Raw genomic sequence first — 27,574 nt, forward strand, 5'->3', positions numbered from 1 at the left:
GGCAGCAACTAAGATGAAGATGATGAATGCAATAACGGAAAGTTGTGCTGTTGGCAACATAATAGAAGTAACTCTATTTGAGGTGGATGTACAGTTATATAGTTTTAAATGTTGGAAACTCTACTAAGAAAAGGTGCAGAGCATTAGCGGAAGGTATGGGAATATTTTGTTTAAAGACAAATCGATAAAAAAGTGAAACCGAAGAAAAACCTTAACTACGGTTGCACCTAAGCTACCAAAACCCTTCACAGCTGCATTTTTAATAGCATAAATTGATATTAAACTGTTTTTCATTGATTTCATCGGTCAGTTTGTATGGCAGCTATACGCTGTAGTGGTCCGATTTGAACAATTCCTTCGAAGATTACATTATTGCCTTAGAGAATATTTCATGCCAAATTTGGTAAAAATATCTCGTAAAATGCAAGAGTTCTCCATACAAGTTCTTGATTCCGATCGTTCCATTTGTATGGCAGCTATACGCTGTAGTGGTCCGATCTGAACAGTTTCAACAGATATTGCATATTTGTCTTGGAAAATATTTCACGCCAAATTTCGTAAAGATATCTCTTAAAATGCAAGAGTTCTCCATACAAGTACTTGATTCCGATCGTTCCATTTGTATGACAGCTATAAGCCATAGTGGCCCGATCTGAATAGTTTCAACAGAGATTACATTTTTGTCTTAGAAAATATTTCACGCCAAATTTCGTAAAGATATCTCAGTTTGTATTGGAGCTATATGCTATAGTGGTCCAATATCGCCGGTCATAACAAATGAGTAGCTTCCTTTGGAGAAATGGATGGGCGTAGAATTTCAAATCTAAATCTCTAAAACGGAGGGACTAGTTCGTATATATGCAGGCACACGTACAGACGGACGGATCCTTTAGGTATCTACATATTATATTCATAGGATCTCCGACATCTCCTTCTGGTTTTTGCAAACTTCGTGCCAAACTAAATATACTCTAACGCCTGCTTTCTATTCTTGACTTCGGTCTGAAAAATGGTTATTAGCTGGTATTTGTGAGTAACTTAGGCGCGTTGGAAAGTTTCGGAATCAATTTCGGCTTTGAAATGTGAGCACAGCACCAACAAAATCTGGTTCCGAGCACAGTCGGGTCTAAGTAACTGGAAGGGACCTGAACTTGATTCGTTCTAAAACTCCAAAGCCAGCACCATTTGTCGAAATTACTTCAAGAACGTTTTCTGTTCTGCCCTAACCTCAACTGGTGCCACCATTAGACCAAGCTCGAACTTCAATTCATTCATTATAAACTTCATCTTTCAGCGGTCGAACGAAGTCCACTTTGTCTGCCCGGCGCAGCGCTGTCGCGAATTTCTGCTCATTAATGTATTACCCGCGATTACCTCTGCTAACTTTTGTTGCATCAATTTTCATTAAATCCAACCGGCGCTCGAGCTCTGCGGCCGCAACGCCCCGCTGCCATTTGTTAATCAACTTTAGACCGGTTAGAGCGGCCAAATTTCGGCGGTTAAATGTCGATAAAAAACAATCGCCAACACCAACACACACGCACACATGCATAAACCCATACACATACACAAATGGCTGCTATTGGAAAAAATACCTTTCGCGTAATTTACATAAAACAAAGGTGAAGCGCGCCCGCACATGTGACTGTGTTCGCGTGTGTGTGTGTGTGTGTGACGGCGAAATGGCGAAATTGGTAAATGAAATGCGGAAGTCGGAATCCCATGTGCATAAATTCGTATAAATCCAAAATAAATTGAATTAAAAAAGGAGCAAACAACTTTTTGGCTATTCACTGTTATATTCGAATTGTGTGCGAGCATGTATATATATATATATATGTGTGTGTGTGTGTGTGGACCTTGATATTTGTAGAAATGATATTTTTTCCGAACTGATTATCTCACAAACGTTTATTATCCATTTTTTCTATTTGTATGTTTTCACATTGCTTTCTCGTTCGTTGTTGCTGTTGTTAAACCTTCCAGTAAGCCGCGGCGCAGACTTATCGAACCAACATTTGTTGCGATCCGAGGTGAATGGCGTTGGGCGTATGAAAAATCGGTCGTGTCCTTCCAGCTTTTGGCTTAAGTTCGCTCGCAGATAAATTATGACTGTAGTCGGCGCTCGGCTCGTTGGATTTTTGAAACTGGCGGTAAACGGTAAGTGCGCGCTTAGCGTGTAAGTAAATATGAGTTTTTTTTACAGACACACATGCATTGGATTTTTATATTTTTCATGTTTCAAAGAATAATTTTTAAGATTTGCTTAACAGACACCTGGGTTCTGGGTCATCTAGGGGTTCTCAAAGAATTGGTTGTTAGCATGATGATATGGGAGGTCCTCTGCTTTTTGCTTGAGAAAGTATGTCGCGGACTTTTCACAAAGCTTTCACTCCGCAGTACATTTTCAACGAAGGCTGATCAATGAGAATTATGCTTAAAGTCCTTTTTATGCGACTTACGATGAAAGAATCTACGCATAATAAAACTCATACATGGTTTTTTATTTATCCTTATGGCGGCCACAAATTGTACTTTATATTGGAACCAGCGTCGAAATCAACAACAACTCGAAATTCAAAAGACCGTCGTATATTTACAGAGCTCCTAGATCCAGCCAAAAATTTGTTGAGAAGGCCAATATCTGCTCTAGCCAAATCGTCGGGTTCGTATCAACCACGATGCTTCAACCGTGGTCTGGCGAATGCTGGACCCTGAAGGAGAAAGTGTGCAGATATTTCCACTTCATCTTCCTCCCTGCAACTTCGGCAAGTGCCTTCCGCCTGGGTGCCAATGGGACAGTGTCATTGCGGACATGTGAGTCTTGTTAAGCGCCAGGTTCCATATTGTTTGTGCGTTCCACGCTGAACTATCGAGACCCCAAAAGTGCTTACTGAGCTCCATAGACCGACCGGCCGAGTTCATGACGTTAGGGAATATGGGTACCCTTTCTTCAGAGCTCTTTGGCTGTACAATTTCAGACGATGCCGCTGCGGCCAGACACCCAGATAAGTTTAATACGGAAGAAGCTTGATGTTACAGCTAGTGAAGTCATGCACTCCTTGACTGGCTTTAAGCTCCCTGTACGCGTGCTCAAGTCCTTAATAGCAGCTCTGCTATCGATGTGGATGTACACATTCCTAAACGCAGTCGCACTTTGTTAAAATACATCTGCTGCCACCTTAATAGCTGCCACCTCTTCTTGAAAGACACTGGTCTGGTAGTCTGAAAAAAGAGTTGAGTTTCGATCGATGGAGCGCGCTGCGCCTTCCGCCTCGCCCACATATACTGCGGAGGTATATACGCGGAGAAGACGTCGGTAGGAGAAGACTTCTCTGCGCATTAGGCCAAGTTATCAGGGATGCAATCGATGTGCAAGAGGATTGAACCAACCACTCTTAAGCGAGTACTAAGTTACCTGAAAGTAGCTTCTGGTAATCTCTTCTTATATTGAAATTCTCATTTCCGCATTGGAAGTTGATAAAGAGTTTATTCATACTTGAATGCCTTCTATATATGGTATGAAGCTGCATTATTCTTCCTCAACTGTAAATATAAGTTATTATATACAAATGCACCGCAATTTGAAAGTGAAAGCTGAAAGAGGACGTGCTCATAGTTGAGTTAAACTGAATGAGAGCAGCGAATGGTCTTTGAATGCCTCAATAGGCTGAAGAATACTTCAAAAACAGGTGGGAAGGAAGTGCCAGAAGATAAATGTGCGCAGCCCACAACTTTTCACTGCTTATTACGCGCCACAAATACATAAAAATGCACCGCTTTCCAGCCACCTCCCTCCCACATGACGCGTTTGCCACATTCGGCGTTTTGGCACATTTCGCGTTTATGCTCAGACAGCAACGCCTTTCATTGCGTTCATCTTAAATGTTTGGTATTTGCAAAAAACGCGCACACAGACAAAAGCACAGCGATATTTTGAAAATAAAATTTTCATTTATCCGTTTGGAGGGGAAGAGCAGCCGAGCTCTGGTAAACGCCAATTCAACGCGGCGCACCACTTGCCTTTCCTTTCTTCCAGCTGCAGCCCTTTCAATTCGCTCCCAACCGCCCAACCAACGCTGGTCAAACGCCTCCGCAGTCAGACAGTCGCATTTACAGTTACACTCAAGAGCAACGCCGCGTTGCTGTGTTTTTATTTGCCTTTGCGCCTAAAAAGAAACTAAAAAATTTGATCTTCACGTTGCATAAATATTTGTATGCGCGCACATATGTGCCTGTCTGCTTGCCTACTTTTAGGCGTTGGGCTGTGGCTGGGGTGGCGCGGCTACTTCGGCGTAGTGTAGTGCTAAATTAATGCGAATTTGTGCGCGCCAAATACGAAATTCGCGTTAAATTTGTAAAAAGCGTTGCAAAGCAGTGTAGTAGGGGAGTAAGAGGGGGGGGGGGGGCAGTGCCAGTGCTCAAGTGGTGGAATAAAAATATTTGCGACTGCCGCGCTGCTTATCACTACAGCTTCGCATGGGTACGCGTTGAAAATGAGGCAGTTGTCTGCTCAGCGCACTCGGTGTTTGTTGGTGTTGCTATTGTTTGTTTGTGACGCTGCTCACCTGTCTATGCCGCTGATGAATGGTTATTATGCGTCGTCGTCATCATCACCATTGCCGCCTCCATTAAGCGCTGACTGGCGCGCTGGTCACCACTTTACGCTAACCCCAAAAAAAGCGAATAGCTTTCTTCTACCCCGCGGCGCGGGGGGAGGGGTACTATGTAGACTCATACTCTCCACCGCTTTGCTGTGCCTGCTCGCGGTCACCGTTGTTAGTCTAAATTTTTTTAATGCGCTCACATGCTTGTGACCCTCCTCCTCTCTACCGCGCAAATGTTAGTCGCGCGTGTGTGTTTGTGTGCGTGTGTTTTCTGGCATTCGCGTCGTTATAAAATGCCAAATTTTGGCAGTAGCCACACACACATGCCACCGGCTCCCCATCCAGCGCAAGTTGCTGGAAGAAAAACTGCCTGAAGCACTCGCCTCGCTGCCAGCACCAGTGGTTGGCAGTCAACCGCTTTCACATGCTCCGCGCGCTCCCCACACCGCCTTGCGCCTCGCCGTGCTCAATTGAAATTTCGACGATTATTTTTTCTTTAGTTTTGTGTTTTTAATTCGTTGATTTTGCTTGTTCATTTTGTGACTTCTTTGTTTGTCGCGCGCTTTGCGGCAATGACCAGGGCGTACTCACACACGCGCGCACACATACACATGAGCATTAACATTTCATTATAGTCCGTTATGTGCCACTCTTTGTAGCTGCGCCCAGCACGGCGGTGGTGGTTGGTTGGTGGCGCCACTGGTCATCAGCAGCGCCATCAATGTCCTCATCAGCGGCAAATGCGCTGTCATCAGCAGCAGCAACAACAAGTGCAACAAGCGCAGCGCTTGCGAAACGCATCAGCGGCAGCGCCAACTTATTTGTCCTATTTTTATGTGTGTTGCCTCCAAAAATAAACTAATATGACAACAACAATATTGCTGCCGCTCCCGCATGCTTTGTGAGTTGAACGAGTGGCCTGCCGAAAAAAGATGAAAATGTGTCTAAATGACGCGCTCGGCTTTCGTCCCTTCGCTGTCATTCACCCTTCACAGCCTGCTTTCGACATGTTGTTGTTATGTATGAACTGCTGTTCCATTTTTTGTTTTTGTAAATTTTGCACCGCTTATTTCGATTTATCATTTGACGCGTTGGTCACTCCGAGTTCATTTTGCTCATTTTTTCACATTTGATTGCCATCGCCAAAGGATATCATCAGCATAAATTTGATGCTCGCTCAGGTTTTTCGTTTTGCAAGCTGTTGTTGTTGCTGTGTTTTTTTTTGCTTTGCAATAACTTTGTCTTTTTTGTGTTAATCAAAAGGATAATGAACGTGAATGTACAAAATGGTACGCTATTCAATGCATGTGCGGGGAGGAGGGGAGTTACTCGCTCCTGAAAAAGTGGCATGCTTGTCATAATGAGACGGTGTAGCGGTGAATTGACTTTTATGTAGTCAATTTTAGATCTACCAAAAGCATTTGAAGCATTCATGTTTTGACACTTTTGCTTAGAAATATATGCGAAAGTTTATACATTTTAATTTAGTCTAAACTTCAAACTGGCTGCAATTGAGTTGCGAAATCTGTAGAGAAGATGTTTATTGCTGGCACTCATTAACGTTTATTTTGTCATTATTTTGTGAAAAACATTTATGCGCGCTTAAAAGTATGCAGCATTTATATGCGGAAAAGTTTCTAAGCATCTCATGATTTAACTGAGCTTTATTTGTTTGACTGAAAGAGGAGCGTAACAGCGCCAGACCGCATGCGGCCGCATTTAGGCCATCATTAGATCCATTGTGTTGCCGGGTGGTTAACACTACTCCAAAGTGGCTTTGTGATATGCCCTGTGTTGCTTATGTTCAAAGACCTAATTTTTTCCTAGAGAAACCATTGCTTCAGACAACCATTGATTGAGCTGAATAGCTTAGAACAGCTTAGGGGAGTTGTGATTCCAGCTGATTCCGAGCGGATCAACTTATCTACCGTTTTGTTTTTTTTTATTCCAATATTCGACCGGTCACCAAGTTGATGATAACCGAGTTAACTACTGAGGGTCTAGCCATTGTCTACTTGCATAGCCTAACGGAGTATTGGCGCTACGGATAGCCTTAATTGCGACTTGGCTATCCACTAGAAGATTTATGTTAAATTAAAGTCATTTAATTTGAAGCTACTTGTGTATGGGTTACCACAAGAGGTTACCAATCTTTGATTCGCCAGTGACTATGTGATCGTTTCGTAATAACTTCTAGTAAGATAGTGAAAACAGAAATTGCACTAGGTATGAAGCCTGATTTGATAGGATTAGCTTGGTACATAATATAACGTGCTAGAGTATACGTTAGAGCGCCTAAAAGTCACGATGATATTGAGCATTGATATTCTATAAATATGAACTATACAATCTTCATATGAGATTAAAATCTACTCATTGACCAGTCAAAAGTTCCATAAATATGCTATTTATTACGCAAAAATATATAAAAAAAAAATACTGTTGAACTCCTAGAATATGCAGCAAATCGGTTAAAGAGCCCAGAAAACCGTATGAGAAGTGTGCTATTAAATTATTTGTATAAAAACAAACACTGAAATCGGCAAGGAGAGTGGCTTTGATTGAGTTTTATTGCAGCCAACTTCACGCTTTACCATTGTATTGGGTAATCGAAAAAGTCCTTTTGTATTTTGTCAATAGATGTCCTTGCCGTCGGATATCACATTATCATCACATTCTCTCATACTCTCTCATTCACCCAAAACTGATGGAATAATGTCTCTTGCGGAAAAAGGGCCAAAAGTGGTCGGCCAAAATGGTACATATTTGTTTATTTATCAATTATGATAAATATAAAAAATGAATAAGTTAAAGTTTGATTAGAAATACGAAAAGACTTTTTCGACTACATCATATTTGAACAGCTGATTATATAAGGCTTTTTTGCAAAAATAATTCTAAAATTTTTTGGACTAGTTTTTGCTTGGTGCTCTATCAAAGTTGGCAGATAAGTCGGGCTGAAGTAATTTTTTCAATTTGGAACTAAATCTTTGTTATTTTATTACCTTCGAGGTCTTAACATCCGAGTCGCGTTCGTTAATCCAATAATTAAGGACTCTGCGAGGTTATTAAATTAATTTGCCGTGCGCTGTGCTATGCATCTCACATGTGCCTTTTGTTTTGCTGTAACTACACCGTTCTACAGTTACAATGTTGCAACAAAAACAAAAAAGCACAAAAAAAGTAAAGCGCAAACAATATAAATACTAAATACGAACATATGAGCACTTATAAATAGCATGTATGTGTGAGTATGTGTGTGAAGAAGTTCGTTGAAAAAATCCACTGTCAAATTAAAATTAATTTTTCAACATTTCGTAACCTTTCGCCAAACAAGGAACATGCAGAGCAAAAAATATCTGCAACAACTAATACAAAGTAGATGCCCACATGTGTGTGTGTAGAAGGACTTCACGTCCGCGTCTCGGTTGCTTGCAATTTGAGATTTTTTTGCGCAAATATGCGACATAACATGCAATATATTTTTTCCGCCAGCAATTATTCTCTAAGAGGATGTATTTTCTATAAAAATAAACAATAATATGCCACAAGCGCTGGGTATATAAATATATGGGGACGGTGGCCTGAAGGTAGGGAGGAACTGGGGGGCTGGCCAAGGGATACCGAAGTGACTACACAGTTGCATGAAATCGTATATTCGTCTATGTAACGGGTTATTTGACTATTATTCTGCTCGGCATGAGTTTAAAAGTTAATGAACACGCTGCGAATGGCCCAGGAAAGCATGAGCTGATGGATCTTTTCTACTTTTCTTGCTCTGATTAACCAATTTTTTGCTTAGAAGCTCGCTTTCAAACTGTTTTCTAATAAAAATATAGTTTTAATTACAATAAATTTGACTGCTACAAATTCTCTACTATTAAAAAAATTTTGAAAAATATATAAAAATACTCCTTAAAGTCTCAACTTGCGCCTCAGCTTGACTCTGCATCGCCCTGCCGCCGATAGCTGAACTCTACGAGAATGCGAGGCGCCAACACAGCAGTTGTAATCAATGTTCAACTCGAGTTACCAGTGTTGCCGCTTTGTGGTGGCCACACTTCTTAGCACCCAGCACCCAGCTGCCGAACAGTGGCTGGTAAAAACGTGAAAAATTACAAGTGTGGTCGACAAAAAGCGCAAAAACGAAGGCGAATAGAAAAAATGTTAGAGCAGGGGTCAGCAAGGGCAGCAGGCGGCAACACATTTCCGGATAAAGTTGGGAAATATGCGCAAATTAAAAATATGCAACTGCAGTCGTATATGGTCGCACACAGCCATACACAAGTGAAATTATGCGCAAGTACATGTGTGTGCCTAGCCAATGCAAGCATGTGTTTGTGGTTCGCACCGCGCTGGCCCCGCCGCTCATAGTGTATTTTTATCGCATGTTTTTGCCGCTCATCTGCATACATTCCTCATATTTCTTAGCGCGCTTTCAGTTATTTTTAATGCCCGTGCGGCGCTCCGGTTGCGCGAGTTTTTTGCTCATTTAGCACTTGGCGAACGTTGTTAGTTGGCATTTCGCTTGGTTTTTTAAATAATTTTTCTCTAATTTCTTTAGCGCGAATCGGGAGTTGACTGCAGCTTTGTCTTGTATGTAGCAGCTTATTTATCAGAGCTTAAAAGCATACTTTCAGGCGCTGAGTCCGGTGGGCTGTTGCTTAAACTGATGTATCTTATTATATACGCCGCGTTTGTAGTCTTATGAATATATTTTGGCCAGAAAACAACTAATTAGCTACGTGATTGCCTGCCGTGCTGCATGAACAGCGTTGCCACATGCATTTTTTTAACTCACACTTGCTGTCCATTTTCCGAATGGCCAATTTATAATTGTTGCTGCCATTTTGCTAGAAGTTCGCGCTTGTTCGGCGGAAGTGCTGATTTTCACATGTCACAGGATGTGGCAAATGTAGTTTGGAGTTCGTGTTGTTGGTCATGCTTCATGCCGCAAGTGCTGCATCAGTGTGTAACATTTGAAATTTATGATTTGGCGGTCAAGGTGAGAACGGAGTTGGTGCTTTGTTAGATATGACAGCAGCATGTAGAGATTGAGAAGTATGAAAGAAGAAAAAGTCAGCACTTTGAATGAAAATAAGCAGATATAAATTTTAAATATTTTTCTAAAATAAGTCAAAAAAGTCTTTTCGTATTTTGTAATAGATGTTGTTGCAATCGTATATATCCTGTACTACCAATCACATTGTGCCAAACCATATAGTGTTGAAAGGTGAGATTTTAAGCTTCATTATGGCATATATTTTTTTTATTTATTTATCAGTATAAATATAAAAAATTAGGTTGAAGTTTGATTAAAAATACGAAAAAACAAAAAAACTTTTTCGACTATCCAATATGCCTGATTCAAGTAGTAGTTTGTCATCTATTTGCAAGCTCGTTCAGGAAATAATCAGCGTAACAGCATCACTTGTCACTGATTTGAGTAAATTTGGCGCAAACAGCACACCCACACACACACACACATCCATGCTGACTTACAGCGCCAGCGACCACTATCAACATATCAACTAATACCGGAGTGATTTTATAAACGCTTTATCACTTCACCGTCACAACAGCATAAATATCACTTAAATCAGCGTATGACAGCGACACGTGTTAGTGGAGAACAGCAACAACAACAACACTATCACGAAAAAAAGAAAGAAAAAAAAAACAGCAAAAATAGCAGAGAAAGGCAAAGCGAAACTTGGCAAAATATCAGCAAATCGCTTCGAAGTAAAATAAACTTGTAATTGTGACAGTTTGTGTCAACAAAGGATGACGGCTGACAAACGTCAGTTGACCGGTGCACAGCCACACGTATAGTCTGTGCAAATACCAGAGGAAGTATGTGCGAGTATGTGTGAGAGTAGGTGCCGGCAGTGACGCGAATTCGTCATTGGCTTGGCTTTGAAACGCTGATGAGCGCAAATAAGATGAATGACTTCGAGAAGGACTGCGGCAAGCAGGCTGCCGTGACGACCCTCGGCCTTCTGTGCATTAATGTGTGGAATCGCTACTTGCTGGCCCTAGCAGAGCTTATTCTGGCTTCTAGCGGTTAATAAGGATATGAATATGCATGAGTAGGTGATTGATAGTGAATCGATTGTTTTTTCAGGCATAATCAATTTAGCAAATGTAAAAGCTACTCAAGTAAATCAACGACAAGGATATTAAATTTTGAAAGACTAGGGAACTAAAGGTGACAAATTGAAGGCTTCCGAAATAGAAAACAGCAACGCCATCAAATCATTTTTTTGCTTTGATTCCTCATCATAGCGGAGGGGGTCATTTAGACCGTTTTGTACAGGTCTTTGTGATACTAAACCAACAAATCCTGTAGTTGAATATCAACTGTCGGCAAAAACATGCTGACCCTATCACAATTCTGCTAAGAAGAGTTATTTCTACATGAAATTCTTCTGGATGTCTATAAGTATGACATCCGATGAGTTTTTGTTTTGATTCGGCAAAAGCGAGGTATTCGAGGAGGAAGTGCTAGGATGATACTACCTCATAATTTTTCAAACAGCTGTTGAAGCAGGCATCCAGTTAGATATTAAATCGTACTGCATGAATCCCGGTAGTATCGTGTCAGAACTTCCACAAGCACTGAATAGTGCACCTTGCTGAGAGCGAAGAGTTCTCTGGATCGGCTGCGATTTACCCTGAGCCAGAAGGATCTCGCAACGGCAGAGTTGGAAGTTATCCAGCGCTTGCTGATTTGTTTTAAAGCTCAACAGACCAGTGGTTAGCTACAAGAAACCAAAGATCTTCCACACGCTCCATTCCACTGTTATTAAGACTGAAGCGCCTCTTCTAGCATGCTATCAGCCTTACAGTTTCTTTTAATACCGCTAAATCCAAGTACGCAAACCAGTCTACCTCCGCTAGTAAGACGCTCTGGTATCCGGAAGCCTAAAACTGGAGTTGACCCTCTTAAGCTTTGATCTATCCGTCAAAAAGCTCATGGTTCATCTCTTTCAGCGACTTCTTCCCTCCCATATCTCCCTCGAAGGTATGTGAGCAAGGAATAAACAGCTAGGGCAAGGTTCAGCGAAATGTTAGCCCAAGTATTTTTGAATAAAATAAAATGGAGCCAGGATTCCAAAGTCCTTAGGCTCACTGTCATCTAAATACCCAGGGTTTCTAAGTCTGAGAACAGCTTTCGCTTTTTAAGCTTAAGTTAGAGTTCCCACCTTTTGCCCATGGTTCATTTGCAGCAGTACAGAGCAACCGACACGAGAGCTTCCAGTCTAGATCGCTTTGTTTATTTATTCCTGAGTTAGCTCGTACACGGATTTCAGAAAGCCCTCAATACAGAGCTAATTTGTATGTATATGAAAACCTGTTGGGACTACAAAGTGAGGTTATTCGATAGTATTTTATACTCACAAATCGAGTAAAGTTCCGAGACTGCCAATTCGGCGGAATGGTCAGAATATTGTTATAAGCTTTAAAGCTAGTAATTGCATGTTTTCTAAGAATTCCACTATTTTAGTAAGAGACAGGGCTTTTATTAAATTTTTTTTAAATTCCTTTTAATTTTCAGTTTCCTTTTTAAAATGTCTGTACTTACATATATGTACAGTAGACTACTTCTCGAATTCTGTGAAATGAAATAGGCCTCAGACAATTTAAAAAGCCTGAATTGCCTATTGTGTCTGTATCTGGTATATTTAGGCACATATTTACAATTGAAGCCGTTATTGTTCCCTTACAAACAACACCAAGGAGAAGTAGTAAAAAGAGAGTAACACCGTCCATAGTTTCTACATCCAGCTTCACTATACCAAATTTCTACAGAGGCTCAACAGACCATCGTGCTGGAGTTGCGGATCACCTACCCCCACAGTTCAACGGAGTTAAAAATCGGCGCTGGTGTAAAGAAGCTACAGAAAAGCAGTGTGGAGACATATGTACATCCCACAGCGGCGCATTTTTAGCAAAAATTTTATACACGGTTCTCTTTATACTGCAAAGAAACCCATGGAGCAAATGTTTATCTGTGGCACGCAGTTACAGACTCAGCAGAAAGCAAAGTGGCAACAAAAGATTGCCCATAACGTTATCTAAACTTTTAGTTTGTCTGCTTAGAACGCTCTTTTAACCGACTTGCTACGCTCCGAACCCTTCGCCCCCTCCACAACTCACGTACCGCATATGAAAGTATTAAAATGTAGTATGGAAGACGACTGGGAGCGAAAAATGCGCAAACAAAGCGGTGCCCCTGCAGAGTTTTTTGTTATATATTCTGCGCCTACTTTTCGCGAGAGTCAGAGGGTGGGGCAAGTGACCGGTTTTAGCTCGTTTACTGCGTTTAAATGCAAACTAAAAGCGATAAAGGAGTGTGCATAGAGAAATGAAGTAGATAAAACGCATGGCCGAGATTTCGAAATGGAGTTAAAAATAACACATCAAGAAAAATTCTGTTTAAAGACAAATGAGCGAGAGGTCAAACATATGTAGTTGGCCGCACAGTGACCGGAAACGACTAAAACGCCGTACTTTTGTGTGCCCTACCTCGGCTTCTCGACTACCTGCCCATTTGCGCTAGCGCAGATCACAAAATTGCTAAAAATTCAAAAATCATAGCCTACTTTTTGGCGTCTGAGGGGTATTCAGCTCGTAGGTTGTGGAATTAACAAAATACGGCAAAATGTTGAAAAACCAGATTGTGAAGGGAAGAATTGGAGATAAAATGGCAATAAGTGGAGGCGCTTTAAACGCCAACAACAGTTTGTGGTGCAGTTAGAATGGGGTCGTTGAAAAAAATTATTCCAAGTGTAGATAATCCATATACTGCTTGGAGTAGTCGCTGTGGCCAGTAGGAACTCGTTGTGCGGTAAAAGTTGCTCCTTTAACAACTCTGAAGACCGCTAAGTGGAAGTGAGTGGAATAGCTCGAAGTCAACTCGTGCTTAAGGCAAGCAGTATCGGTTTTATAACCTTCGGCAAGTGGTTCCATGAGCATTTGGAACTGGATAATCAAAAAGCTGTTCTTTAATAGTTTTAGCGCGTTCTTTAAACGTCATCCCCGTCCGTTTTGACGCTCGTTCGTTTTCCTGGCAAATAATTCCAATCGGCGTTCACGAATTGTGCGCCCGACGCACCCAACAGCACTATCTCGTGCCGCATACACACATGCTTACGCAAACGAGATAACTGTAACGGTAAATTTTTTCGTGCAATATTTAGCCTACACAGGGCGGAGCCTATGCCGGTCGGCATTCGCGCAATTTTTATGACTTTTTTGCGTAGTTGAGAGCGAATAGGCGGTGGTGTGGGTGGGCGTGCCACATACACACACACATCCAAGGCTGTATTTATGCAAGAGCTGCTCTTATGCAAACATAATAGACGAGCACACATGCCCGTACGTGTGTGTTCGTGCGTGCACATGTGTGTGAATAAACGCATTTATCTATCTACAGAAAAATCAACAACAACAACGTTGCTGTCAGTTACACCAACACCTGTCTCTTATACACATCTAGATGTGTATAAGAGACAGGTACGTGTGTGTTCGTGCGTGCACATGTGTGTGAATAAACGCATTTATCTATCTACAGAAAAATCAACAACAACAACGTTGCTGTCAGTTACACCAACACAGTGTAATTGCATTTTTTGCGCTTTCGTTGTTGTTTTTGTTTTTTTGCGGCAATTTCACAGTTGTTCTTAATAATTTCAAACGGCGCGCATGCTTGTGCGGGCAGCCGCGGCTGAGCATTCGAATGAGCCGCACTAACTTCGGTTGCGTACTCGCATGTTGCACAAACATTTGCTGATTTTGTCGAAGAATAAACTCAACTTTTTACTTCCGCTTATCTCCTTAAATAGGCGGAGGAAATTCTTTTCACATTTTCCTGCTTAATTTATGTCGCCCTTGTGCTGCGTTTCTCTTAGGATCCTGCTGCCGTTGCACCGGTTGAAAGAGTGGTTGAGGCAAGCTGCGGCGAAAAATAAAAAATTATATGCTTAGAAAGATGAAGAGACCAACAGTAGTAACAAAAAATGCAACAACAAAAACGCTGTTGTAATGGAAAATGCTTGGTTTTTGTTCTTGCTCTGTGCTGGTCACCAAACAATTTAAATGACACGACAGCAACTTCTGCTCACAAGCGGCAAATGCCTGCCAAAGCACACATGAACACCCACAAATACAGATACATATAAATATATATATATGCTTATATACCATACATATGTAGATAAGGTATTTCTATATAGCGTCTGGCTGCTTATGTAACAAGATAGGAGCATTTGTATTTGCCTGCGTGCATCCACAGCCACACAAACGCTACGTACAATCTCACCTACACACATTTATCTATGTACATAGCTTTTTAATCTCAGTTTTTTTAGTTTTAATTTTTCTTTTTTTACGGCTGTTTGTCAGTGTGTGTGTGCAAATATTTTTCTAGTAGTAATTGAATGCGAATTAATTGAAAGACATTTGTCAAATGCAGACTAGAACAACAGTAGCAAAAAACAAAAAAAAAAAAAAGAACGCTTGATGGCAACGCAAAACAAAGTGCAAAGATACCATATATACTCACATGCAGGGACGAGCATATCAGTATCTTTAACTGTTCTATTTTTTTTTTTACAACTTTGCTTACTTTCTGACAAAAAATTGCATGAAAATTTTAAATAAAATACAAAATATGTAATCATTCATCAAATCCCAACAAATGCAAGTGCTTATGAAAAGTTTTGCACTTGTTGAAATGATCTTCAGCTCCTTCAGAAAATTTTGTTTTATATCTGCAATCTTCTGAGAATGGCTTTTGCGGCGCGGCAATTTCAGTTTGGGAAACAAGAAAAATCACACGAAGCCAAAACTGGTGAATATGATTGTTGATGGATGATATTCATTGCGCTTATGGCTTTAAATTCGGTCGCAATCATGACTTGATGCGATATTGCCTTATCATCGTGTAAAATCCATGAATTGTTCTTCCAAAATTATGGCCGTTTTCGACTGATGTTCTCACGCAAACGCCTCAATATGGCAAAGTATACTCCTTATTGATCGCGTGTCCCTCCGGAATAAATTCATGGTTCACCAAACCAAGAATATCGAAAAAATAATGAGCTTTACCTTGATTTTTCAGCGTCTTTGTCACTTATTTGGCTCGTTTTTTCCCCTCCATTCTGATGACTGTTGACTGTTGTTGATCGGAATTCGCTCGATCCATGTCCAAAAATATGTATTTAAGATAGCCTTTAAAAAAAAAAAAAAAAATAAATAAATAAATCAGCCTCATCTTAGAAGGCTTTGCACCACTCGTTTTCGATTAATCTGAACCCTTAAGCCTTCTCCATTATCAACATTCTTGTGAAATATCATTTATCCGGGCTGTTTAATTACAAATTCCGGGTGTTTTTTTGTCCCAATATACTATACACCTTTTTGCTAGAGAATAATGTTTTCTTTCTATAATTGTGCCTTCTATGAAATATTTCTTTAAATTGAAAACATTCTATTACCAAATTACTTGATGTTTCCACTAAGGACTTTTTAGCGTAGATTTCTTCCAGAATAGTTAGTTTGATAATCATGGGAAAGGGTTGGCGAAACAGAAACAGTTGTAGTGGTGATTTTTTGTACTCATTTTTAATATATTTTATAATTTCTGCTATACATAATTCATGACCAATCTCATTTCATGGAGATATCTTCGAAATATCATATTGCTTTACTACTTGTACTAGTACTTGTGGCATTTAATGGTTAATATGAAGTTCTGAGTTACTGAAGACATATTTTATTATTGGATCCATGGATTTGCCGAACTAAGCATGATTTAGATTTAAGAATCTCTTTATAATTTTGCTTTTGTCATCTTAAGGGTGTGTTTTAGTCTATAAACAAAAAAAATTTCTATACTTTTTCTATATTCGTTATATTCGTTTGTTTATTATATGAATAATAGCAAAAAATGTATACCACAACAATGAGTGGCCGGATCTACTAATACCAAATAAAATCATATAAAATAATGAATCGTAAAAATTTTTTTTAATTTTTATTTGAACTTAATGCAAAAAATTCCTAAAATTTAAGCGTTTAGACCAGAAAGTGCGCTTAAAAAGCAGTGAGAATAACAGTCGTGTATTTTTCGAATCCAGCTTTATAGCGAGTAATCATAGCACAGTTTGCTTTGTGATTAATGCTTTCTTTTGTGTACCGGAAAGCGTCCCTAGAAATCTATTACCCCTTATAATCAGCCAGTTTCATAATTTTCCTTTACTTCTTTGTTCGTATAACATTTTTTGTATAATCGGAGTTTTATGAGTACACATTCCACTGATGATCAACGCCAGCTTCAAAGGGCAACCACTGCGTATGCGTAATTTTATCATGACTTCTACTTTTATTAGTAGAAAACAACAACAACTTTAAAGATTGCTGTGATGAACCGCAAAAGCCCTTCGATAAAGTTGCAACAAATCAGTTTGCGAGCATTTCGTGCATTTAAGCTTGACCTCGAATGAGGCAGAAAAAGTCCTTTCGCCGGCGACCGTGCGCTTTCGCTTTTATTTGTTTTCACATTGGACATTGCCGACGCGTCAAATATTTTCAATAGTTCATTCACTTAGCAGCGCACGAATGTAACTAATAAAAAGTGGAAAAAAACTGTTATAAAATGAAATATAGTGAAAACAAAGGTGTCCTAAAAAGTGGCGCTAAAAGTGGCACGCACACACCTCCACCTTGCACAGCCAAATAGTAACTGCGTTGAATTGAAAACATGAAATAAAAGTGTCTAACACATACACAGGCACAGCAAACACACATACACGTAAATAAATAGTAAAAGTGAGTGAAAACTCCGGTTGGCAGTTACAATAAATCAGACATTGATCCATATTTTTTCAAATGACCTTGAAATTCAAACAGGAACAAAGGAAAGGACACACAAACAAAAAACAACGCACTTACACACACACACACATGCAGTCACAAATGCCACGCAAAGCGCCAAATCAGCTGTGTTGGTGTGCGTGCGCGTGCATTGTGCATTTTTATAGATATGTGCAACAGAAATAAAAGTATTTTTCTACAATTTGTATATAAAAATCTATAAAATAAACACTCACACACACACAGCTACACACAAACCCGAGCAGTCTGCAGTTGTTGCTGCTGTTGGCTGCGTGCAACACGCCGACCAATGGCCTACTATGATCCCCCTGCCAGCAACGACACATACACGCACACTCATACACACACAGCTGCACATGTGCATGCACGCATCAACAATCCTTCAAATCACTGGCTGGCGTGAAAAGTTTGGGGAAAGCTTTTCTATGTGTGCCTGCATGCCTGCCTGCGTGTGTGTGTGTGTGTGTGAGTGCGCTGAAGTGTTGCATTTTGTTGCGTATTGCAGTTGCAACAAACACGGCTGGCGCGGCCGATGGCCGATAGGCATAAAAATGCATTTGGATAACTGCATTGTCACACACACATACATGCACTCATGCTGCCGCACATGCATATGCAACAATAATAAAAGTGGCAACTAAAAATTGTGGCAAATGTAAAAAAGTGCACTTCACAAATTGGGGCCACGTTGCACATAGCCACGGCGCTGCCGGCCGGTGCACAGCTGTTGCAACTGCAACTGCATGCGGCTTTGCGAAAATCCGTCGCCTCCATTTACATATATGCTACAAATGGTTGTGTGTGTGTCTGTGCCTCAGCTGCTGCGCATATTTGCCTGCATTTAGGCCATTCAACCGGTCAATTGGCGACATGCGGCGAGTTGTTGCATGTGGCATGCAGCTGCTGTCGACAAAGTGCAGCTGTAACTTCCACTGTCGCTGCCACTGCTGTCTGTCGGTTGTCAATGCAACACTGACAAACTCCTCGACGAAATTCCCCCGCGTCGCGTGCGCCAAACACAAATGTAAATGCAACTCGGCGCTAGTGTTGTTGGTGTTGTTGCATGGTGTGCGCAATTGCTATTTGATGTTTGCCAGTTTTGTTGGTGGCCAGTGGCCAGTTGCCAAAGTGCATTCAATTGTTGCAGGTCAAAGTTGCAATTTTTTGTTGCTTTGTGCTTTTGTTTGTTGCAACAATGCGGTTATGCCTCATCTTTTATGCAGTTCCTTCAATAACAATGCACTAAAATGTCTTGCAATGCAAATTAGCCGAATTGGTTTTTGCTGCTGCACGAATTACGCACGAACACTTTTGGGGGATTTCACAAGACATTTTTGGGAATTTTCGAATTGTATGGTTAAATTTAAATAAAATTAGATACTTTAAGGGGTATATTGTGTAAATGATAGTAATAAATACTATTATGTGACATATACTTATACTATATATAGCAGTCGCAAAAGTCCTTTCGTATTTTGTCAATAGATGTCGCTAGGAACTACCGAAATACCGCCTCTAAATTTACTAACTGTAAATTAATATTTTATTTCAGACAGCAAGCCTAATGTCTGGCGACATCACTTCAGAAAAAGACAAATATGGAGCCGGATTAATCGCTCATCTGAAGGAGAAAGGGTAAGTCCAAATAATTTCAGCTGTAAAGTTTAGATCCAAAGAGCAAAATGCACTGGGCGCTAGAAATTAGTCTTGTGGGTAGTGTGGGTTGATTTTGTCACCTTGCTTGGCTCTTTACATGTTGAGATAATTTAAGTTGGATGTCAAGTCAAAAGAAACCATCACAGAACAATATATAACAAAAGCTTTACGAAGGAATAGCTTCTGGCATGACATTACTTGTTTTGTTTGCCAATTTGCCTATAAGTTCTTTCGCATAGGTCCCATTTTTGAACTCACTTTTGACGTTAACAGAAACACGGAAACGTCAGAGAACTCACAAAGTATATAGTCGATTTAGCCATGGGCGTCATGTCCGATTGTCTGTTTGTATATACGCGAACTAGTGTCCCTCAGATATTGCCAATTTGGCACATACCAAATCTTTAAAAGCACTCCTCAAGAAGCTGCCCATTTGTCGGAGCCGTCTATTGATCGATTTTGCCATTGTTTTCACTGACTTGTGTAACAGTTCTTTCGTTTTCTTCAAATGGGGCTTTTTTTTGGTCTTTCAAACGTTTCAGTAAGCTATGCAATAATCGTTGATGGTCCTTTCTTTTTCAAAGTATTCAATAGTTGTCGATTGGACTTCGGAGTGAAAACATCTAGGCATGTTTCATCCATTGTCACATATCGAAAAAACTCGGATTTATTGAGCTTGAACATCTCCAAATACTGTACCGAACAATCAACTCGTCGTTGTTTTTTGTGAAAAGTGAGTTCGCGCGGCATCCACTTTTCTCAGAGCTTTCCCTCACCCAAATATAGTATTCGTGAATAATATAGTGTACACGTCCACAACTTCACTTTACGCTCATTCAATATTATTTCGGGGCATTTTTTGATGTTTTCGTCGGTAGCAACCTCTTTTGGGCTTCTACTACATTCATTGTCCTTTTTGCTTATTTGTCTCGTTTAAACTTAGCAAACCAATTTTCAGATGTTGATTTCCCTGCTGAAGACTCTAAATAATGTTGATCAACTCAAATCTTGGCCTTGACACACGCCTTTTAATGGAATTTAATTCTAATAGCGCCATCCATTTGTCAAGCAGGGGACTTTTCAATTGACCTGTTACCACTTTGATTGCTATACACATTGCCTGATCGAAATAAAGTTCTTCCGAGGAATCTTTTTTTTTTTTTTTTGGAGAATTATTGAGAATTATTGATTCGAAGTTAACATTTTTTCTTGTCTTGTAAGGACTTCAAAAAAATCTAATTTGGGAGGACAGCAGGTTTCGCGTTTGAATTTAGTGAGGCTCCTTATTATCTGAGTCGCTCAGTATACACACACTTGCAATTCCCATGAAAAAGGCAATTAAAATATATGTGTTGTGCCTTTAAAGTGACGCCATTTTTACATATGTTGCCTTTAGTTTGAAATTTGCTATACTTTGGCAAGTTGAACGCGCTGGCCCTCGCTTACTCATGCCACAACAGAAGAGCGTACGCGCCATAAACACATGTGCTCTGCGCCCACAGCTTCTCCCTTGATGGCTTCGGCGCCCACTTCTCATGGCGGCCGTACATCATTTAAAATTCGCATAAAACAATAAAAAAACAACAATAACAATAACAATTTTTCGACACTACCAACGCCGATGACCATTTCAAATGCCACTGCGTTGTTGTTATTATTGTTATTGCTATTATTGCCGTTCGGTCGGCACTTGGCCGCTATGTGTATTTCGGCAGACGAAAAATAGAAAGGCAAGAAAGCAATAGGAAAATGCTAAAAAATTGCTTGCCAAACCGCGGCATGACGATTGAGAAATTTCCAAAACAAACAAAAGTACGAAAATAACAAAACGAAATAGGAAAACGTACAAATAAATAGGGAGACAAAAGAAGTCAACGGAAATAATAGCAGCAGCCGTGAGGTGGCAGGAAACGGCGGAAAGGCGCGCGGCAGCGGTGCAAACATACACTAGTGCAGCGATTGGGATTGGTGCCGCGGCGCTGCGGATTGGAGACGTCGCACGACCACCGAGCTCAAGCGAAACGCCGAAGGATGGTACACACTGGCCGTGTGTAAGCAACGGTGATCGTGGGTGGGGCGATGAGGCTATGGCCGCCATTCCGAACTAGAGTCACAATGTCAGCTACAATAATAGCAAGAACACACAGTCGCGGCCACATCAATTGTTGCAAAAATAACAAATGGCTCAGCAGAAACGCGAAAAAAAATAGTAGAAATCGTTCGCGCGACGACACATACGCCATGATCGCCCACGAGACCACACACGAACCAGCGTGCACATTACGCCAGGGCCAAGGACCAGTAGCAGTGGTAAAGACGCTGAGTTGGGGACCCGCGCACGAAGCAAATTTTTATGGTTGGAACCGGCTGTGTGGCAGGAGCGGAGCAACAATGAGCAATTGTTGTCGACAATTTCATGTTTGATGAAATTTCGCTGTCGCTGTCGCTTTTTTGCGACCAAAATTGCCAGTTGCAGCGGAGTGTTTGTAGTTGGTGTGCGTTTATTATGTTTCTTTTTTGGCCAGACTATGAAGAATTTGAAATCTTAATGAAATTTTCTCATTTATTATAGATCTATGACTACTGTCTAGTCATACAGGGTCGCTCATTTGATATTTAGCAGAAGAGAGGGTCTTGCAATGTATTTTGTGTATCTTTAAATAAAATTAGCGTAAGCTACACTTTTTTTGATTTGAAAATATTAACCAAAACACAGCCAACACAAACACATATACACAATATCTGCAAGTAATCATCTTACCTCGACGCATCTAATGCCAATCGTTCAACCTTTCCATCTGCGTAACTGTTTAGATACATTATATATCCACAACTATATGCTTGCAGGCCTCCACACGCTCCCCAAACTGTGTTTGCATAGGCTGTCTCCCTTCTGTGCACACATGCGGCCTCAACTATTCTTCGTGTGTGTGTGTATGTGTGTGTGTGTGTTGCAGAAAATGCGCGTCGCCGATTGGCTTAGAAAGTGCGCACTGTCGCAACGAGTAGGCCTGGTCTAGAGGCAGCCTAAAAAATACGAGATAAATGAATTAGTGCAAAATGAATAAAAAATTTTGCATTGTTGTTTTTCTTTGTATCGATTTTTCGCACTCATGCTTTGCCTCGGGCTTTCTTTATAGCACACACACTCTTTATCGCTATAGAAAGCCAAATAAGAACTTAATTCTTCTAATGAGTAAAGAAAATGTGTGGAAAAGCAGCTGGGAGTATCCTGAGAAAAGTAAGTGTGTCTTAAGAAAGAGAACACGACAAATAGCCGAGCCGTTCGTCGTTGATTCTAAGAGAAAAATAAATTTACGCAGTTCAGACAAATTATAATTATCATATCATAGTTAAATTTCTGAGGCTTTACTTCTCTTTTGGAACTAAAGAGTATATGTAGTACTGAATGGTATTTATGAGTGTATATAAAGGGTATTGGCGCATTTTATTGCAACACTTCCAACTCAGCGGTTCCCTTTTTTTTGCTGATAGCTGGATGTCTTTGAGAAGACTCGACCGTAGTGGACTATCCTGAGTTTTGTAGTGCTTCTTGTAGGAATTTTAGACATGGGAAACCAAACAAAGTGTTGTCAGAAACTAAAATACTTAACTCTTGAAACCTGATCGGTTTCGCGCAAGTCTCCCGGGAAATCTCGGATAATTTTATTCTTATGATTTGTTGTTGTTGTTGTAGCGGTAGATTTCCGAATCCGTTCCGGTTATGTAGACGCGACTATCGTAGAAACGATTTATTATATGGTGTCCGAACAATTTCAAGATGCTTGACTGTTTGACCTCAGAGATATTGCTTTACAGGATTCGTGTGGCTTCTACTTTTTTGGGGTTAACGATCCAACTGTTTATAAAGGGTTCAATACTTCAAAGGCCTAAGCGAAAATGGTCACCAAAAACCGTTCGCATGACAGTCGGGTCTAAGTAAGCGGAAGGTACTCGGATTCTATAGCTTATCTAGCTAAGAACTGCGGACTATGCACCTCAAAACTACTTCAGGATTGGCTTTAGCATACATAATATCTAGGACTGCTTTCAGTTGACACTGTCTCTCTTTGGGTCCTAGTTAGATCTGTTTGCTTTGGCCGGCTCAATATATTTTTCGGATATGGCAAAGCGTCAACAATAATAACTTTTACAAGGTTTAATGAAAGTTGAATTTTTTTCTAAAATGCATATCTCTGCTTGCAAGGTATAGTATTTAAAAAAAAATTATCTGAGATACATTTAAAGAAAGAATATATCGCTGCAACTATGAAAACTCACGGAGAGCCTTTTTTGAGAAAATTTATCTTTATCTTATCTTGAGTATCCCTACACAGCACAGAAACGTTGTCCTTTTCCCCATTCAACTGGCGAATTTCTAAACTTGCGCACTATTCTGCCACGCTCTCTCCGCCTGGAGGCAATGCGCTCAATCAAAAGTGCTCGGCGCGCTCTCAAACTGCACGCTAAGCCAAAATTTGAAAAGTAAATTTTTTTTTATTTTCGAAATTTCTCCTACAGAGATGATGTCAGCCTGCAGACTGCCAACGTCTAACGGTGCACAAGTGCGACCGATTATTTGCTGTGGCAGAAGCTGCGCTGTTCGCTGTCGCCAGTGTTAGAAGCGGCGCTGTGAGAGGCCTCACACACACCCTAGGCACCCTCCGGTGGAGAAACAAATAAACATAACTTCATCTTTCGAGGGAGAAAACTTAGAAAAAAGCACAAAAAGAAAGAAAGTGGAAATGAATATAAAAATTAAATTAAAAAGCGTGCGCATGAGTTTTCCGCCGCCCACCCTTACGCGCATATCCACCCTTGCAGCCAGCGCGATATTCTTGCTTGCTTCCTTCCGGCTTGCCGCGCGCTTATACTTCATTGTAGCAGCATGCTTGTTGTTTTTGTTCGACACATTTTTTTCGCTTTTTCCGTGTGCTTGCTTTTCGCTGATTTTCTTGCAGCGCGTCGCAAAGTGAATTTGTGATTGGTTGGCGCGCGCGATTGCTTGGCGAGCGCAGCGGCTGGCGGCGGGGGTGCTGGTGATGCTGCCGTAGTCTAAATAAGTCACAAGCGCGCACACACACACTCACAGCCACACGGTTACGAACGCGAAAGGATGAAATGTCGCTTCGTAAGTAGGAAAAATGTGGAAAAGCTGGCGCTTTGTGTGAGTGAGCGCGCGTCGTGGAAATCGCATGTGCGCGCTTGCTTTTTTTGTTGCTCCTTTGTTGCTGTGATTTGTTGCCATGAATTCGCAAGTAACAAGCAGCATGACAACAACAACAACAACGATACCCACTCAGGCTGCTTATGTTGTTGGCGTGTAGTTTTGTCTCTGTTTAGCGCGCAACTTAATATGATTAAAGGGATATATTTGACAACAACAAAATGAGGAAGGAAAAATGAGGGCGCCGCGCAGCGCAGCGCAGTGCCCGTCGGCTAGTCCCTCATGCGGTGGGCTGAGCACAGCATGTGCGACTGCGGCTGCCTTAGCATGATTTGTGGCGCCTAAGTGGGTTGGGGCTAACGTTATATTAGTTATATTAGTAATTGCTGGCCGTCGTTGTTGTTGTTATTTTCGCTTCTTTGCTTATTTGTTTTTAGTGTTTTAACTTTTTTTTTGATTTATCGTGCCTTCTAATGAGACTGCCGCTTGACGCAGTTCGTTAGTTGCGGCTTTTGTTTTTGTTTCGGTGTTATGCAACTTTGTTGTTGTTTTCATGTAACATCTACTTGAAGATTAATTGGTTTTTACAGTACTCCTTTGCTGCAAATTAATTCATTTGCTGCTGTTTGCGTTGCTAATAAGTAGCAACAACGGTTGTTGCAAGCACTATCTTTTTGTACGTTTTACCGTTATGGAAAAATTAACTGCCTCACAAAGCTTGCCCCAAACGCACGTACTTCTAATTGCTCCTTCAATGCGTTCTTCTATGCTTCCCAACTCAGTCCCCACACCCACGCCGTGTAGCCACCACACAGACTTGGTCAACTTTTGCATATCCTTAAGTCGTGTCCTTGACCCAATAACACCTTTTGTGTTGGCGCGCGCATATCACACTTCAATTTCCACCGACCGCCTTTGATTGCCACACTTTCTTCTGCCTCACTGTTTTTTCCCTGTGAATTTCCATTTTATTTTGTTGTCCAACTTCTTCTTTGTTGCAAGTTGAATGCACTTGCCACATGCTCTCAACACGTCATACACCTACGGCAACTTTTGCTATTGCCAAACCAAAACCGAAAGCACGACAAAGCCACCTCCGCACCAAGCTTTTGCAGGCAAAAATAAAATTCAAAAAGGGCAAGAAACTCCAACACAAACACACTTGCACACTGTGGCTGACTTACATACATACATGTTGTAGAAAAATGTCCTTGAAACAGCAAATACTCGGTTCACAGCTGTTACGAGACAAATTTTATTTGTCTCCCGTCTAGTGTCTGCTCTAAACGTCTACCCATCCGTCGTCAGCTGGTCAACACCTGTCTCTTATACACATCTAGATGTGTATAAGAGACAGCTTGCACACTGTGGCTGACTTACATACATACATGTTGTAGAAAAATGTCCTTGAAACAGCAAATACTCGGTTCACAGCTGTTACGAGACAAATTTTATTTGTCTCCCGTCTAGTGTCTGCTCTAAACGTCTACCCATCCGTCGTCAGCTGGTCAACACTTTGCCAAAGTCGATCTTTATCGGTGTGTGTGGTTGGCTGTTTGTCTGTCTGTCCGTCTGTCTGTTCTTGCATTCGGCACTTCCCTACATAATGCTTCGAATTGGTTTCCTTCCGTCCGTCTGTGCAACAAACCATTCATTCAGTCACTCATTCATTCATTCGTCTGTCTCGCATATTCGAGTGCCCCTCGTCTGCTTGCCGCACAACCGTAGGTGTGTAGGTGCCGCCAGTCGTGTGAGTGCTTTATTCTTTTCGAACTCTTTCTCCGCAGTCGAGCCGAACTTGTTACTTCCTTGTTGCTTGCCGGCTTCTTCGGTCTGTGCCATAGCCCGGTGCCGTTTGTTTGCCTGTTTCCTACGATTTTTCTAACTCTTGTGTTGTTGTATTGTTATTTTTTGTTTTGTTGTTGCCGGTGCCAATGTTTTTATTGCAAACACTTGAGCTGTATTGCCTTCGCTTGGATTGCTGTTGGCTGTGGAGTATCAGTGTACTATAACGAATATTGACACACGCTGTCGAACATCTTCATTCCCTTTTGGGGAGTAGTTGACTGCAGGTAGCATTGATGCTTAGGGGAACTTTTGCACACAATGATATATATATGTTTGGCAAAGGAGGGAGAGGCAGAAAGGGTGGTAGAGAAAGGATTTGGCTTTGCTGGTGTTCAATGACCGCGAATGCTTTCGTTGAGTTAGGTGTGGGGGTTTGCAACCATTCCGGAAATAAATGTATTATGTGAAGGTGAGAAGATTTTTCGTGGAGACGCCAGTGTAAAATACAGAGTTTTTTTCGGAAAGCAATAGGTCTAAGTCGACAATAAAAATATTTATTGAATCAGTCATTGCGATTCTTTAAAAACTTTCAAGATAGTCTCCCTCAGCCTCGATGCAGCCCTGCCAGCGGGATTTCCAAGCATTGCGGGCGTCGCGGAAGGCATTCTCCGGCATAGTCTTGACAGCCGAAGTGCATGCTGCTTGGATCCCCTCTGTTGTCTCAAAATACTTGTCTTTCATCGGCCGTTTCAGGCAGGGAAACAAAAATCGGAAAAGTAACGGACCTCATCTAGGCTCTAGGGCGGCTGCTGAAGCGTTGAGATGACAGCTGTGATTAGGCACCTGTACACAAGAAAGGCCGATTGGAAGTTGCACCACGACAACGCCCTGGCTCACAACATCCAATGAGCTCCGTTTAACATTGGTTTGAAGCCCTGGATGACTTCCACGTGAAACGTGGCTTTTGTTGCCAAAAAAGACAATGAGCATCGTTTTCATTTTGGATTTGATCATTCATCAGCGACCTGTTCCCGGCCTTCTAAAAAGGCCTGGTGCCATCGCAACACACCACTTCGATATCTGAATTTACCGAGTTTCACACAGAATTTAATCGCATACCTCTGCTCAAACTAACGCTGCATTTTCGGCTTACACCACTCACAGAGACACGTCGTGCCAAAATGTTTGTCTTGACTCTCCAGGTGCTCGGAGACAACTGACCAGCCGTTCGTTCGGTAGCTAGGATAGCGGCGGATTTTGTGCTATTACATTCCGGACAAACCCTGTCGTAGCCTTTGACCTGGGTATAAATATGGATCTTCTAATATTACGTAAATGCCCGCGAAATACATCGATTTGGCTGAGAGCTTACCTGAGCCAGTTGAGATCTTAATGGGGGAAACCTTTTTAGTATCGGGTGATTTTTTAAGAGCTTGATAACTTTTTTAAAAAAAAA

At 41.1% G+C, this 27,574-nt stretch overlaps 1 protein-coding gene across 1 annotated transcript in view; it reads left to right on the forward strand.

Moving 5' to 3' along the window:
• The first annotated feature begins 19,105 nt into the window (after positions 1–19,105).
• LOC108970751 (mucin-19) overlaps positions 19,106–27,574 on the forward strand; it is a 243,067-nt gene continuing 234,598 nt past the window's right edge. The window contains exon 1 of the mRNA XM_018936306.1: positions 19,106–19,142. The gene's annotated coding sequence lies outside the window, so the exon portion shown is untranslated. The remainder of the gene's footprint in view (positions 19,143–27,574) is intronic.

Source organism: Bactrocera latifrons, unplaced genomic scaffold (assembly GCF_001853355.1).
Source record: "Bactrocera latifrons isolate USDA-ARS-PBARC rearing strain unplaced genomic scaffold, ASM185335v1 scaffold_31, whole genome shotgun sequence".
In the NCBI taxonomy this organism is placed as follows: domain Eukaryota; kingdom Metazoa; phylum Arthropoda; class Insecta; order Diptera; family Tephritidae; genus Bactrocera; species Bactrocera latifrons.